This window comes from Hyaena hyaena, unplaced genomic scaffold, assembly GCF_003009895.1.
Source record: "Hyaena hyaena isolate Hyena2069 unplaced genomic scaffold, ASM300989v1 scaffold_65, whole genome shotgun sequence".
Taxonomy (NCBI): domain Eukaryota; kingdom Metazoa; phylum Chordata; class Mammalia; order Carnivora; family Hyaenidae; genus Hyaena; species Hyaena hyaena.
In genome coordinates, this window is record NW_024080697.1 from 2,910,119 (window position 1) to 2,923,992 (window position 13,874).

Here is a 13,874-nt window from a genome sequence, read left to right on the forward strand (position 1 = left end):
TTTGAACTCACAACCCTGAGATCAAGACCTGGGCTGAGATCAGAAGTTGGACGCTTAACCGACTGAGCCACCCAGGAGCCTCACAAATAATTTTTTTAGTATGCATACGTCCCATAGGACATTTGGGACATACTTATACTTTAAAAGGGTTCATTGTTTACCAAAAATTCCAAATAACTGGATGTTCTGTATTTCAACTGGCAGTCCTGCTGAGGACCAGAGGAAGAAAGAGCTCAGCCAGGCAAGTGGTCACACAGCAGGTCCTGGAAGAAGTCGGTGTCCCTCTTCCCAGGGAGGTCTCTTCTCACAGTGAAATCTTCCCGTGGGAGGCTCAGGGATGGGTCATCCTATGCATCTCAAGTTCTTCATCCCACTAAAGTGACTTTTGCGAGGTCCTTTGGGAGACATTGCCATGTGGCTTCAGACCTAAGCAGCCAGGAGCAGAGAGAAAGGCTCCAGGAGGTAGCATGAGGCTCCCACCTCCCTTTCCCTTAGCACCTCTGAACCCTCCTCTCCTTCTCTCTCCTGTCCTCCTGGGCAAAGGTCCTGCCAGACCCACTCTCAAGATTGCATAGGAGTTTAAGAAAGAGGAAAACATAAGGCAAGCCAGAATGACAGCAATCCAGGGCCAGAGCGGGGGCGGGGGAATGGGAGCGCACATACACACACTCACTCTCACACACACACACAGACACACACACACACAGGAGAGGTGGGGGATGGGATACACACACACACACACACACACACACAGAGGAGAGGTGGGGGATGGGAGAGGGCCGTCTAATTTTTAATAGACTGAGACATAAATGCAACATGATTCACTTTGAACAGGCCACCTGGATTAGATGGAAGTTAATTAAAACAATCCCTCATTTCTCAGCGTTTAAAACTTCTTAAGTCTCACTTGGGGAAGGGTGCGGCAGGACTTTTTATTACTCTTAGATGGTGTTCAGAAGGCCCATAAATACATCTCCTCTTCCTGTGATCCCATTAATCTTGCCGCCTCTCCTGCTCCTCTTTGCCAACAATCAGATCCCAGTAAACAACCTCAAGTGAAATTTGCAACTGTCAGATAAACATTAAAAATGCTTCTCTTGTCCTTTCCCATTGATAGTCCCATTAATATTGTAATGGAACAAAAAGTTATGAAAATGAATGCATGCTGGTTTTGGAAATGAATGATGCCGACCGCTTCTGGGATACAGACACACATGCATATGGATGGGCTCAGAAGATAGCGGACGCTGCCTACACCGACAGCAGGGCTTTGTGCCAACAGCCTGGCCGTGTGCACACCGGGGACCAAGGACAGCAGCACACAGTGCTAGGTACACGCGTGTCCACACATGTCACAGAGGGGGGAGAGGGCTTGTAAACGGAATAAAGGAATTCCACCTCAGAAACTATTGTAGACACACACTCAAGTGGAGTAAAATATTACAACGTTTTCTATTTTATCATTGTTCCTCTCCTCCCTTATCTGTTTGCAGTCAGTGGTTGGGATTCTCTCTAAAAGATACTAAGATAACCCACTGGATAAGGTTCTCTTGACATTTCTTCCTCATTTATTTTCCATGCAGTGGCCTTTTTAATACACATGCATGCTCTTGTGTGTGTGTTTATCTATCTGACGAATGAGGCCTTAAAACCTGAAGTAGAATATATGGGGACTTTATAAGAAGAAACTTCTTAAAGAGTATTTTAGGTCAAAGAACCATGTCTGATGTAAGAGGTGGGCTCAGGTTTTGTGTATATTTAAGTTCACCAAGAGAGTGTGCAATAAAATAACAGAACAACAAAATGAACAAAAAACCCTTGCACTGAAATCTTTTGCAGAGGGATGGGAATAACCATCTCATCAAGGCCTGGCCACGGGCTCTTCGTGGGCAAGGACTCCTTTTGCTTTGGCTCATCAAGTAACTCATTCCCTACCATGGAGAGGTGAGGGAGAAGAGAGGAAAGAGAAAGGAAGGAAGAGGGGACAAACGTCCACTGAGCTCTTCCTCTGCAGGGAAGCCTAGCCAACCGGAGGCAGGAGGTGGGTTTTAGCATTTTAACATCTGGGGAGGTCAACCCACAGGTGGAGTTGAGGGCATCAGGACATACCCCGGTCTCTGAGCACTTGAAAAGGGACTCACCATTTGACTGGCCTCTCTCTGTGTCTTTGGTTTCACTCTTTTTCTTCTAACCTTTCCTTTTCATGATCTTAACTGGTCGCATCAATATATTTCCTAAACACTAGAAAAGTGTCATCAAGTACAAAGCTTCCATAGATCTCCCCCATGCCCGTTCCAGGGATGTTTTGACCCTCATGTTCTGGTTTAGCAAATGTTCCCCTTTTCAGGTCCACTCTGGAACCCCCCTTGGCCGCTCAGCGAGAGTTAAGTCACCCCACTATGACTTCCCAGACCACCAATACTCTTTGCCAACAGCTGACACGGGTTTCCTCCAGGCTATGAGCTCCCCCATGGCAGGAGCCTGGCTCAAAGATGAAGCAATGCTGTTGATGGACTGATAGAGTAATGATTTTGAAAGAGTCCTACAAACCCTCTACCCTAACATGTGAATGCCTGACTTACACCATTTGCAATGTGGCAGTAGAGAGATCATTAGCATGTGAGTTCACAGACCAAGTCCTCCCTTTTCCCTGACTCACAGTGAGGTCTAAGGGAGTTCATTCAAGGTTTCCATGCCTCAGTTTCTTTATCTGGGTTAGTAAAATGACCTCACAGAATGTAACTGCAAAGCAGACAAAACCAAGTGAGATATCCAAAATACACGATGTTCAATTTGATATTACATTCATATGAAAGAGTTGTATGTACATTAAAAAGACAGAAAAGATATAAAAAGAAGGCAGAATTTCATTCAGTTCCTGCCTAGGAAAGAAGACATATAAAACTCAGGGCGTGGGATGGGGAGGAAGATGCAATCTTATAACACCTAACTGGAAGTTGTGGGCTTTCTGGAGCGTGCATAGTGTGGATATATGGGTAGCAGACTTCACCACTGCCCACTTTGAGTTGTGGAGACATCAACATTATGGTAACCATAAATAGGATTTAGTGCATCCCAAAAGAGGCATGGGCTGGAATCCAGGTAGAATCCTGGTAAAATCTCAATCATCAGTAACCTCGGTTCACTGATGTCATTGCTTTCCAAAGGCCATCCATCATTTAGCCCAGGAAAATGTATAATCGAGGAAATATAATTAAAGAAATCAAGGGTACATGTTAATACTTTTACATTAGGGAATCTTTAAAAATGTAACATCCTCTATACTTGCAAAGGATTTTGGCCTTTAGAGTAATAGCTTTCTACTCCAGTTTGAAATGTATAATTACATAATTGATTTAAGACTTGAGATTTTACATTGTATGTGTTGAAACATTTAAGAGAAACTTATACTCACTTTATTAGCTTCATTTAAAATTTTCTTTTTGCATTTTAGATAGAGCACAAGTAAGAGAGAGGGGCAAAGGGAGAGAGAGAGAGAATGAGGGGAGAGAGAGAGAGAGAGAGAGAGAGAGAGAGAGGGAGAGAGAATCTTAAGCAGACTCCATGCTCAGCATAGAGCCCAGTGTGGGGCTTGATCACACAACACTGGGATCATGACCTGAGCGGAAATCAAGAGTTGGACACTCAACTGACTGAGCCACCCAGGTGCCCTTATTAGCTTACTTTTATAGATTCTTTTTTTCTAATTTTTTAATGTTTATTCTTGAGAGAGGGGGAGAGAGAGAGAGAGAGAGAGAGAGAATAAGCAGGGGAGGGGCAGAGCAAGAGAAGGACACAGAATCTGAAGCAGGCTCCAGGCTCTGAGCTGTCAGCACAGAGCCCGATGCAGGGCTCGAACTCACAAGCCATGAGATCATGACCTGAGCTGAAGTTGGATGCTTAACCAACTGAGCCACCCAGTTGCCCCTTAATTTTATAGATTCTTGATAATTATTTGAGTTCTTGGGGAGACATTTTTAAGTAAGGAAATGGAGGTACTTAAGAAGGAAATAAAGTATATTTACAAATACAGTTTTAAATTCTCAAAAGTATTTAATGAACTAGGTTTTAATATGGGGCTGAATTAGAATTCAAGGGCTCCTCAAAATGACTGCTAAAGTAAGATTAACGATATTTGTAAACTGACTTATAAATTGAATAATAAGATTGCATAAGCCTGTAGAGAAATCTCATCACCTGACAACATGGATTAACTTTGAGGATATTATATGAAGTGAAATGCTCCAGTCGCAAAAAGACAAAAATTGTATGATTCCTCTTACATGAGGTCCCTAGAGTAGTCAAATTCCTACAAGCGGAAAGCAGAGAACATCGTGTCCTGGGGCAGAGGGAGGTCAGAAAGAGGAGTTGTTTAATGGGGACAGAGTTTCAGATTTGCGAAACAAGGAAGTCTGGAGCCCCATTTTACAACAATGTGAATATACTTAATACTAATGAACTGTACCCTTTAATATGGTTCAGAGGGTAAATTTTATGTTATATGTGGGGCTTTTTAATCACAATAAAAACAATGGGGGGAAAAGCCTATGGAGGAATTGGGGCTTTTAATGTATAATTTTGGTTTATTGCACTCTAATGCTTAAAACCCTAAATAACTACTTCCTTCATACAAAAGGCTACCCTCAAAGGCATAAAAAAACTTCCCATCAACAATTATATAATGGGGATAATCATGCATCACAAAACTGCCATGAGGCCTGACAGAGATACTGTGCAGAACAGAAGACAAGAAAGGTTCATTTTTTAGAGGTTCCTACAAACCAAGCCAAACAAAAATGAGTCTCTTGGGTGAACCCGAGTCACACGCTTGTCCCCAAGCCCATAGTAGCCATGGTCAGCGAGATGCAATGTGCTGATTACCTACTATGATTCATTCGCCTCTCCTCCCACTGGACTGGGGTGCAGAGGTGTGGTTCCCCGGAGGAAAATCGGGGTGCTGTTACCAGAATGGAAGAAGCCTACAGGGAAGGTGAATGCACCTGACCCTAGGACAATGCCCTTCTCTATCACTCTCGTATGCACCCTTTATAACACGGGCTTCATCCGACCTCCCGGAGCAGCCTCACTCATATCTTTTAGCAATTCCTGCTTTTCTTCCCCACTTCACACACAAAAGGGCAAATGGAAAGGTGCAGTTGTCTGGGAGTAAACACCTACAAAACACCTCCAGGATCGACAGCCACCTGAGCCTCAGCTCGTAGACTGTTAGTTTACCAAATACACTATCAAAGCAAAAAGACCAATATTCCGAGCATAGGGGAGCATCCATGTCCAATTGAGCAAATATCCCCATATCCAAACTTTTGTTTATAGATATATATTCATTGCCTATTTGAACAATAGGCTGAATGAAAGATTGGAGCCCAGGGAAAGGAAATGCCCTTTATCAGAGCACACTGGGGCATGGAAGGAGGGAGCTGTACCCAGGTAATTCTAGCAGGAATTAGGGGAACTACAATGGGAGCCACTGGCTAACACTTGCTATGGGCTGGTTATTATTCTAAGTGCTTTGCATGTAGTAGTTGACTTAATCCTCACAATCACCCTCTGAGTTTTATTATCCCCATTTTACAGGTGAGGAAACCCAATCTCAGAGTGGTTAAAGGATTTGTCTGGTTACGTGGCGTATCAAAGGCAAAGCAATGGCTGGCTCCAGGATTCACACATGCTCTCACCTACCAGGATAGACAACTGTCACGACCCTCTATTTGCTACAGAAAGTACAGCTCAGAGAGATCAAGCCAGTTGACTGGGCTACACAGCTGACAAATGAAAAGGCTGAGATTTCAGCCAGGGGTTCCCTCATGCTAAGCTCTTGCAAGAATGCAAACCCAGGAGTATTAGGTCCTTCAGAGAGGACTAGCCATAAAAGTGCCTTCTTTCCACTCATTCTTTTGAGTGACAAGTCATTCCACTCCATTCCCGTGAACCCACACCTGGCCACTCTGGTTCAGCTATGGCTGATTTTTAGAACCCACGGTGACAAAAAGAAAACCATACTACTATTTTGGGTAGTGGTTCTTGGAAATGGCTCCAAATAGAATCACCTGGGTGCTTTAGAAACTATTGATGCTGAGACTCCCAGATCAATAAATCAGAATATCTGGGGAGCATCAGAATTTCATAAACGCTATCCAGGTGAATTTAACATAGTCGGTACTGAGAACTACTGATTTAGCCAACCCCAAACACATAATGAGACCCACAGGATTTCTTCACTTTCTCCATCAGCTTTCCTTTCCTCCCACACAAACTCTGCCCTAGATGGGCCCCTGGGAGTCTCTTATTCCTGGTTTTGTCTTTGCTCTCTTCTCTCACTCACCTCACCTCATCACTTCCCACCAGAGTTCCTGGCTTCAGCCTGGGAGGCTAAAGTGGATCCCCACATAAGGAGAGGAATTCACCTTTTAAAGTCTTCAGTGTGAAGTGCTGGAAGGCAGAAAAGCCTTTCTCTTGCTAATCCTGGTGGGTGAGCATGGGCAGGGAGGGAGAGGGTAAAAGAGGCAGAGAACACCATCCTTCTACAATCACAAATGGAGAAAGGCTGTGGGGGAAAAGTGGATAACATGAGCAGTGACAACAGAGCAAAGGCTTCAGCTCTCCTCTAAGTTCTTATTTCTACCTATAAAACCAGACTGCAACACCTAATAGTGTATTGTAACTTTATGGCAGGACTTAAGTCACTGAGAATTTCATCAGTTCCTTTCCTGTGCCCCATCTGTGCACAAGCTCTTCACCATGTGTTGATGCTGGTTCCTTCCCCTACTGTAGAGAATTTTCCATACTGTCTATAAAAGTATATTATTTAGGAGAAAAGTTTTAGAACACAGTCATCTTTAAGGTAAAGGAGGCAAGAAATACACCACAAAGGTGAGAACTTTGGGGAAGATGTCGAAAATAATTCAATACACATTTTCTAAGCCTTTGCTTGGGCTCCGGCCTCATGGTGGAAAGAAGTCACTGGATCTGTGCCTCAGTACATATCTTATATAGTAATAATTCTCAAATAGTGTCTGAAGGGCTGCCAGTGATTCAGGAGTGTTTTCAGACAGAATAGTCCCCTGAGGTTGCAAGGACTATGAAATGCTAGTACCTATACTTCGTTTCTGGCATGGATAATACAGCACTTCATGGGAAACATTGCTTTTCTTCCTGTCTCTCCTTCGAAGCTCTTTTAGCAATAACTAGAAATATGAATACAGTAGACAGATGGACCATATAATCTCTTATAAACTCAAGTAGTATGGCCCTAAAGAAACTGGAGATAATTTCTGCATTCTATTCTCAAGCTAGGGCCTTCACAGGTCCTCATGAACCTATGGCAGTTTCTGCCACATTGCCAGTCTCTCATTTCTCATCCATCAAGAGATGAAGCTGGAGAAGATGCAGTGCTGACTTGGACAGCTTTAGGGAGTCATGAGGTTAGAGAAGGAGAATTCATGTTGTGATTGTTCATAAAGAGGGTTCTAGATTCACAACAATGTCCTGCCATATGCCAGATGACAAAAGCAGGCTCAATGACCTTAATGACCATGAGAAATAACTTACATACAACTTATCCTCTGCTAAAAAAAAACAACTAAAAAATGAAAAAAAGAAATGTGAAACAGATGATTTCAGACTTTAGACAGCAGGTATTACAGGACTGAGAAAGGACCCCTTCAGTTTTTTGCCAGTTAAATACCTAGAGGTATTTTCCAGACCACAGTTCAAAGAAGGAGAACCCAAGCAGAGACTAATAATTTGTCAAATGAGGAAGCTGAGAATGGAACTGAAGGAGGCTGGGGTGGCTGGAACTTGAAGGGTAGGGCATCACAGATAAAGGAACTGTACAGAGAAAGATCCCAGGTATCTGCTTGAGGGCACTCCTGTTGGTCACAAAGGGCAGGGAGATGTTAGCTGAACACCAGGGACATTGGGTAAAGATCCTAGAAGGGTAATGCCTAAATAATATGTCTAAGATGGCCCTAGAGTAAAGGTTACTTTAGACCCATCCTAGCAAAACTTAAAAACAAGCCTAAAAAGCATCAGGTTGATCTACAAGTAACTTGACAACCTACCAGAACAACTTTCTCTTCTCTCTAAAGGAAGACAACAAAATCTAGACACTCAATAATGTAAAATCTAAAATGTCCAGCAGCCATTCAGAAATTGCTAGGCATTCAGGGTCACCTAAGTGGGCTCAGTTGGTTAAGCATCTGACTTGATCTTGCCTGAGGTCATGGTCTCACTGTTCATAGGATTGAACCTCACATTGGGCCCTGACAGTATGGAGCCTGCTTTGGATTCTCTCTTTGCCTCTCTCTCTGGCCCTTTCCCACTTGCGTACACACACATGCTCTCTCTCTCTCTCTCAAAATAAATAAATAAGCATTTAAAAAATAATTTTTTAATGTTTTTATTTATTTTGGAGAGTGCATGAGAAGGAGAGGGGCAGAGAGCTATAGGGACAGAAGATCTGAAGCAGGCTCTGCACTGACAGTAGCGAGCCTGATGCAGGGCTCAAATTCACAGACTGTGAGATCAAGGCCTGATCTCATGAGCCAAAGTCAGACACTCAATTGACTGATCCACCCAGACACCCCAAAAAATAATAATTTAAATTTAATAAAAGAAATTACTAGGCATTCTAAGAAACAAGAATGAGACCCATAACCAAGAGAAAGAAAAAAGCCAATAGAAACAGAAATAGAAATGAAGAGATGATGGATTAATAGACAAAAACTTTATAATCACTATTATAAAAATTATAAGTATCCTCAAATATTTAAAAATTGTGAATGTAATGGAGAGAGATGTAAGATATGAAAAAGAACTAAATGGAACTTCTAAAATTAAACAGTATAATATAATATTAAATAAAAATTTTTAAATAAAAAATCCACTGGGTGGTCTATTTAGTAGATGAGACACTTCAGGAGAAAAAAATCTTAAAACATATAGTAATTAGGGGCGCCTGGGTGGCTCAGTCAGTTAGGTGTCTGACTTCAGCTCAGGTCATGATCTCACAGTTGTGAGTTCAAGCCCTGCTTCTGACTCTGTGCTCACAGCTTAGCGTCTGGATCCTGCTTTGGATTCTGTGTCTCCTTCTCTCTCTGTCCCTCTACCCCTCACATGCCCTCTCTCCCTCTCTCTCAAAAATAAATAAATATTTTAAAAATATATATATATATACATACATAGTAATTAAAGAATTAAAGATAGAGCAATAGAAGCTATACACATTGAAGCACAGAAAGATAAAGTTTCCAAGTATATCTCTATATATAGAGAGCCTTAGTGGCCTGTGGGAAAATATCAGTTGCAGCTTAATACATATGTGTAATTGAAATCATAGAAGTGTGGAGATGGAGAAAATATATTCGTAGAAATAGTGTTCAAATTTTTCTACACTTGATGTAAACTGTACATCCACAAATTCAAGAAGCTCAGTAAAAATATCATGGAGTGGGTGGTTTAAACAACAGACACTTAATTCTCCCTGTTCCAGAGGCTGGTAAGACCAAAACCAAGGTGCTGGCAGTTCAATTTTTGGTGAGGGCTCACTTCCTGGCATGAAGATAGTTGCCATTTTGCTATGTGCTCTCACGCCCTTTCCTTGTTGTGTGTGTGGATGGAGAAAGAAGCTCTGGTGTTTCTTCCTCCTCTTAAAAGGGCACTAATTCCATCATGGGGACTCCCGCCTCATGAATTCACCTAAATTTAATTACCTCCCAAATGCCCCATTCCCTAGCATCACAGTGGGGGGTTAAGGTTCCAACATGTAGCTTTGGGGGAAACAAACATTCTGCTCATAACACTCAGTAAACCCCAAGCAGGATAAACACAATGAATAGCACTCTAAGATGCATCATAATCAAATATCTGAAAACCTGTTATAAAGAGAAAATCTTAAATCAGTCAGACAAAAAAAGATTTATTACATACGGGGTATAGAGATAAAAACGACTATAGACTTCTTGTCAGAAACCATAAAAGTCAGAAGGCAATGCTATGACATATTTTAGTGTTGAAAGAAAAAAAAATGTCAATTTAGTCTACATCCAGTGAAAATATCCTTCAAAAGTGAAGAAATACATTTTCATCCAAATAAAAGCTGATCTTTTATCATCAAAGGAATTTGTATAGGCTGAAGGAAAATGATACTAGAGGGAACTGCAGAACTACATAGAAAAATGAAGATCGCTGGAGATGGTAAGTATTTAGGTAAATATAAAACTCTGTTTCATCTATTTATTTAAAAGATATTTCATTGTTTCCAGGAAGAATAACCATTCTTGGGAAATAAAGAAAATTACAAAGATTGCAAACATTGATTATTTAATTATCTTTTTGATTCTTGTCACATTACTTTCTGCTTACCATAGATTAGTGGGTAGTACCCTTCTTTGTCCCTACCTATCTGCCATGGATGTGACCAACAGATTACTTTCCTAAAGCCCAGCCCTTAGCATGGCACTCCAACCTCAAGCACTGTTCAATCTTTACTGCCTCCCATTACAGTGGTAAAGTCGATAGTCCTTAACCTAGCATTCAAACCTATAATGTGTACCCAAACTGCCCACCCTTCTCTACTGCCTTCACCCTGAACAAATAATGTGAGTGCTTCTCACTTTCCACTCACCAGATACACCTCACAGATTCTTATTTCTAAGGCTCTACTCACTTTTCTTTTCTTAGTGGCATTTTCCCCATATGCCTCCTCCCTAACACACACACCTATCCTTCAAGATGAGGCGTAAGTCTGGCATCCCTTCTCACCTTCTCTTAGCCTGGAATTGATCCTTCTCTTTTGTCTACAGAAAGACCATGGGCTCTGGAGTCCTGGCTCCACTGCTAAATGGGTGAGGAACATTGGGGAATGGTGTGGCTTCCATTTCCCCCTCTGTAAAATGAGGGGTGATTGTCTTAGATTATGGAGTTGTCAGGATCAAAATGAAATAGTGCCTGTTAAATGTTAAACTTTTCATTCATACCCACCCTCGTCTCTTAAAATGTGGGACTTAGAAATGAATATGGTATTGCAGGGACAAAGTTACATAGTAGATCAAATGACTCTCGTTTCCTTTATCCTGGATACTATTTGTGTTCGTGCAAGTTAAGATCCCAGTGGCTTCATCCTGAGCTGAAAACTACCCTCAGCCCTTAAATCTTTTTCACATGTTCTGTCGCTAAGTCATAGTTTCTCCAGTTGTACTTCCTCCGTTGATTCTGTGGAAGCTAACTTGTTCCCGAGTTCACTTCATACGTGGAGCTCCCTAGTGTGCCTACCCTTCATCTCTGATACAGACAAAGGAGGCTGGCTACTGATTCAGAGGGTTCACCACCCAGGTGGTGAAGGCACTGTCTTGTCTGGGTGTGACTGAAGGTCTTTGCCATCTCTCTGCTCTGTGATTCCCAGATGTCTCTCCATCTCTCTGCCCAAATGACTACTATCGTCTTGGAGTTCTAACCACTGGAGATTTGGGTGTTAGTTGAAACACTCAGTCTTCAGTCTGATTTCCAGATGCAGAGTTCTGAATTTACATGGCAAGAAGCACACAAGTCACCTAGCTCAGCCTTCTCATTTTATACATGAGGAAACTGACACCACTCAAGTGCATGGTCCAAGTAGTGGCATTTCTGATTCCAGGTGAGTGAACTTCTCCCTAGGTCAGGATGACACGAAAGTTTATTCCAGGCTATAGGACTATCTGTGTTATTCACCAGTGTCTACTCAAGCACCAAGCCTGGCACTAACAGGCACTCTGTAAACATTTGCTGAATGAACAAATAAATATTAAAGTGCCAGCTCTGTTCAGTTGGAGCCTTGGATTCTCACAGGCTTAGCAGAAAAGTGTGTTATGACCTCTTAATGATGTCTGTCCTGGCACAGCAGGGGGGAGGGGTGAAATCCCTTTATCAGACTCTGCAACTCCTCATATGTAAAGAGAGATTCAGAAAGCCACTGACACTCTAGTAAGAATTAGTTTACAAGCCATTAAGCGTTCACTTACATTCCAAGAGTCTGAGAGAAACACACATAGAACAGGTATCCTGGAATTACTGGCCCAGGAAAAGACTCAGGTTTGGGGACCAGGTGTTCCAGCAGTCATGGTGAGGGCTGCCCGAGGCAAGCTTGGTTCAAAGTTACAATCCGCATTAGTTGCACTTGCCCTGTGTGACCCCAAGAAGTGCCACACATCATACCCTCCTTGCAATTATCTGCAAAGGACAGATGGCAGCCTGAAGAACATTTTCTGTAATCTAACAGGAATCAAGATCTGAAGCTAAAGAAGCATCAGCCAGCAAGGAAAAACCAAGTCAAGGTTTCACAAGTGAATTCATTTCCTGGGCTGTCATAACAAATTACCACAAACTGGGTGGTTTAATACATCATAAATTTAGGGGCACCTGGGTGGCTCAGTCGGTTAAGCATACAACTTCGGCTCAGGTCATGATCTCGTGGTCCATGAGCTCAAGCCCTGCATTGGGCTCTGTGCTGACAGCTCAGCTCACAAACCCTGCTTTGGATTCTGTGTCTCCCTTTCTCTCTCTCTCTGCCCCTCCCCTGCTTGTGCTCTGCCTCTCTTTCTCTCAAAAATAAATAAACGTTAAAAAAAAATCATAAATTTATTCTCTTGGAGTTCTGGAGGCTGGAAGTCCAAAGTCAAGGTGTCAGCAAGGCCTGAAGGCTCTAGGAGAGAATCCTTCCTTGTCCCATCCCACTTCCTGTAGCCCAAAGCATTCCTTGGCCTATGGCAGCATCACCCCAATTTCTCCCCCTCCCTTCACATAGCCTTCTTCCCTAAGTGTCTGGGTCCTTCCTTTCTCCTGTGAAGACACCAAGCATTGGACTAGAGCCTTCCCTAGTTCGGGATGACCTCAGCCTAATACCATCTGCAGAGACCATACCCCCAGATGAGTTCACATTCACAGCTTCTGGGGCTGGGACTTCCATCCATCTTTCTGGGGGACACACTTCAATCCATAACACCAGGGCTCCTGACCCCAGAACAACCTGGAAGCTGCTGACTTCCACACGCCATCTATGTCTGCTTCCACCTACTTCTATTTTCTCCCAAGGAAGGTCCCTTCCAACGAGACCTGAGCCAGGAGGCCACAACTCCTCCCTAGAACCAAAGTCACCATGATCAGACAGCTGTGGCCCTGATCCTAATGCTTTCTCCCTGGAGCTGTAGAATTAAATTGTGAGGAAAATGACTCACTCTCCTTACAAACACAGGAGTCAGGGGCCTGGTCTCAATCCTGGGTCTGCCGTATTCAAGCTGGGAGAACTTGGATAAGTGGCTGAACATCTGAGGCTCAGCTTCCTCCTCTGTAAAAGGGGACCTCACCGTGTTGTTACAAGGACTCTGCTTAAGCAGAATCTGGAATAAAGTATGCGAGTTTATCACTCCTAATAGCATCAGGTTGAGGCCCCAGGCCCATCCATCTGCTTCGTCAACAGATCTGGAAAGCCCAGAAAGGAAAAGCCCTTTGAGGTGATGTATCCAATTTCATCCCCACCACTAGGGTGGAAAAAAAGGACGACAAATAAAATGGCCATTTTAACTTATATCCTTGGCATTAATTCTCACAGTTAACTGCTGAACTGAATAAATCCTTTTCTTTTCTTAAGGACCTTTATAAATTCCATCATTAATAAAATCAGACATTCAATTAGCAGGGAACTCTGATTGGTAACTGATCGTTTCCTTGATACCTTTCCCTCCCCTCTCTCTGTGCAGATTCCCTGGCTTGTCCTGGGCTTGGCTCTGCCTGGTTCCATTCCCAAGTCTCTCCTCTTCTTCCCCCTGCTGCCTGTCAGGGCCCCCAACAAAAGCCAGAGAAGAACATGGGCTGATTCCATT